The following is a 3,459-nucleotide window of genomic DNA, read 5'->3' on the forward strand; positions in this document are numbered from 1 at the left end:
TTGGGCACCTGTCACTTGCTTTTGCAATCAATATTTTTATTTTAAAACAACACCAACAACTAAAACAACCAACAACAGGGCATCCATACAACAGATTCACAGAGAAGACACCAAAGGGCATTACATTCTTGTAAATCATTTTCCAGCTAATGTCTGGTGTATTGAGCCTAAGGATTTTACTGTCAAACCCTGATGATTAATCACTAGATTGTATCCCCTAACACAATGATGAATGACACTGTGGTCAACAGGACAGTTAAGTAAATAGATTGTTTTTTACACTGTCAGTTTGAATTGTTACTATATATCCCAGTTTTTTTTTTGCATTTTATCTCCATAAGTGTGTTCTTTTCAGCCCCATTTGCTACATAGAAAACGGAATCTTTTACATTGTATTTCATTTAGTGTGCACAATGGAACCTAAAGACTAATTTAATCCATTTCAAAGTAGAGCTCTCTGTTCTCTTTTCAAAATTGAAATTAAACTGTTTTCAAAATGTTTTGCACTTGCCTGGCTTAGTTTAATTAAGATTGTGGGGTGGGAGGGATTTCTCCCACATTCTCAGTTGTCTCAAACTGGAAAAACTCTCTAGAAAGGTTGTGGAACCTTTGTGACTGTGCCCTAGCAGAAGGAGGTCACTGGCGCAAGAAGGAGGGAACTGGCTAGTTCTGACATAAATCTTGGCTTCTAAATCCAACCAAATGTGAGAAGGGCCCATTCAGGCTCTTAATGCCACAGATGAACTTGTTGTTTCCTACTATGCTGTCCTTATCATGCCAGTCTTTCCCTGGTGAGTTTTTGCCATATACATCTCTTCCTGTACATTCATTGTGTCAGGAGTTTTGACAACTTAACTTAAAAATAATTATTGTAAGTGTACATCTGTCTCTCCACCTCTTCCCCTACCCATACCCCTCTCCCCTCCTTCCTTCCTTACTTCCTTCCTTCCCTCCTTCCCTTCCTCTCTCTCTCTCTCTCTCTCTCTCTCTCTCTCTCTCTCTCTCTCTCTGTCTCTCTCTGTGTGTGTGTGTGTGGGTGTGTGTGTGTGTGGGTGTGTGGGTGGGTGTTGTGTCAAATAGATTGCTGTCAATTTTGCCTACATGTATTTTTTTAATGTGTGTGTGTGGAATGATTTGCACGTTTAAAATTATTCTCACATTTCATAAATTTCAGTGCAATCTTTACTTTTATGGAGATAAGCTTCCAAATGGCTTTTTTTCTGGAACTCAAGAAATTGGAATGCTCCATAGTTTTATGACCTGAGTGAGAATTGTCAATAGGTTCCCAGTGATGCTGTGGGGCCATACTTAAGATCTGTGTAGCAGCTAGAGGAGCCTCTGTGTTCTTTGAGCCCTGCATTTAGAGAATAACTACGAATTGTTTGTACAGTTGGCTCTAGCATAGAGACTCTTTTTTTAAATTGTTTTCTCTTTGTCACTAGATGCCATGCTTTGGAAAGTCCTTCCACATGGAAACTACTGACCATATTGAATGGTGGAGAAAGGAGATTCACAGTAAATTATAAATGAAGAAAACAAAAGTTACAGCCCTATAACTGATACTCCCACAGCTTAAGCTGTGTGGAAGCATGGAGAATGTTGGAGGACTTGCAAAATTTATTTTGGTTCTCATTCCTCCTCATTGCTCACATAATTTAGTACTTAATATCCTCGTGATTTCATAGATATATTTTTCTAAATACTTCTTAATTAAGTTGTGTGAATGTGTGTAACTCTGTGAATGTCTCTGTGCATGTCTCTCTTTATATGTATATTTTTCTCTGTCTCTGTGCCTACTTGTGTGTCTCTGTGTGAATGTTTATGTGCATGTCTCACTCTGTATGTCTAAGTTTCTCTGTCTTTCTGTCTCTGTCTGTCTATCTATGGCTCTCATCTTTTCTCATTTCTTCTCCTTGTTTACCTTCTTCTTCTATTGTTTCTCCTTCTTTGCCTTATCCTTCTCCTCCTTATTCTTTTCTCCTTCTGCTTCTCCTTTTCCTTCGCCTTCTCCTCCTACTCCTGTTTCTTCTTCTTCTTCACCTTCTTCTTCTTCTTCTTCTTCTTCTTCTTCTTCTTCTTCTTCTTCTTCTTCTTCTTCTTCTTCTTCTTCTTCTTCTTCTTCTTCTTCTTCTTCTTCTTCTATGCCTTTGACTTCTCCTTCTCTTCCTCCTTCTCTTATTCTCCTTCTCTCCTTCTCTCCTCCTTATTTAACCTTCTCTTTTTCTACTTCTCCAAGTCCTCCTCCTTCTTTTTGCTCTTCCTCTTCTTTTGTTCTTCTTCCTTCTCCTTCTCCTTGTCGTTCTGCTCCACCCATTCCTCTTCTTTTCCTTCTTCTCTCTTCCTCTCCATATTCTTCTCCTTCACTTTCTTTTTCTTCTTCTACATTTTTCTCTATCTCACCCTCCCTCACTCCCTCCTACCCTTACCCTACCCTCCCTGATGCATTCACAGACTCTCCTCCAGTACTACTGGTCATTTGAATTTTGTCTTGCCAAGCTATGAAAACAAGGATGGTCTCCTGAGGCATCCCCTGTTACTGGTCTTTTCCATATGTCTTTTCAATTGTCCTTTCACTGTTTTACAGATTTCTTCTAAGATCATTTTACCCCACCCCACCTCCATGCCTTGATTTCTTCTGGTGGGAGTCTCCAGAGTTTCAAACTCACATCCTCTTTCCTGGTGTTCTGCCTGAGAAACCACAAAATCTAGGGGCTAGAGTTAAATTTGATCATTGAGCTTGGGGCATTGTGCTATGTACAAAATGCCTGGTCTCCAGTCATGCTGAAGTCCTTAAACCTGATGAAGCCTAATGGGTCGTAATTTTCACCTACATGGGAAGGAAGGCATTTACTCAGTGTTTCTGAAACCCTGGCTCCTGGTAAAGTTACCAAACCCACAAGCACTCCCGCCCAGCAGTGGCTAATGGCTAGCAGTCACATACAAAATGACCAAAGGTTCTGATCTTCGGGTTAGATAACTTCTAGTTACCTAGCAACAGCAAGATAACAAGCCCAATATATGAGAGGCTACTTAGCCCTACATCAGTCTCTCCCTCTCTCTCTCTCTCTCTCTCTCTCTCTCTCTCTCTCTCTCTCTCTCTCTCTCTCTCTCTCTAACTTTTACAATCCTTACTCTGTAAACTTTTACCTCTTTCTCTAAGTGTTCACCTTTCTTACTCTCTAACTTGCTTTCTGTCCTTCCTTCTATGTCTTTCCCCATCTCTCCTTTTGGCCATGGCAAGTCTAACAATCTTTTTACCCTTTGTTTTTCTCACTGCTGTCTAAAATAAAGCTCTAAAACATTAGACTGTCTATGTTTTTTAAGGCCCTATATGGGATGCCAGAGACTAAGAATCTGGTACCATTGTCTTCCCCTAGTTCACCCCCATCCGTGTAGTGTCAGTGGATTTACACAACCAGATGCACAACCAGGGATGCATGGTAATTATCCTTCACTCCT

This window comes from Mus musculus, chromosome Y (assembly GCF_000001635.26).
Source record: "Mus musculus strain C57BL/6J chromosome Y, GRCm38.p6 C57BL/6J".
In the NCBI taxonomy this organism is placed as follows: domain Eukaryota; kingdom Metazoa; phylum Chordata; class Mammalia; order Rodentia; family Muridae; genus Mus; species Mus musculus.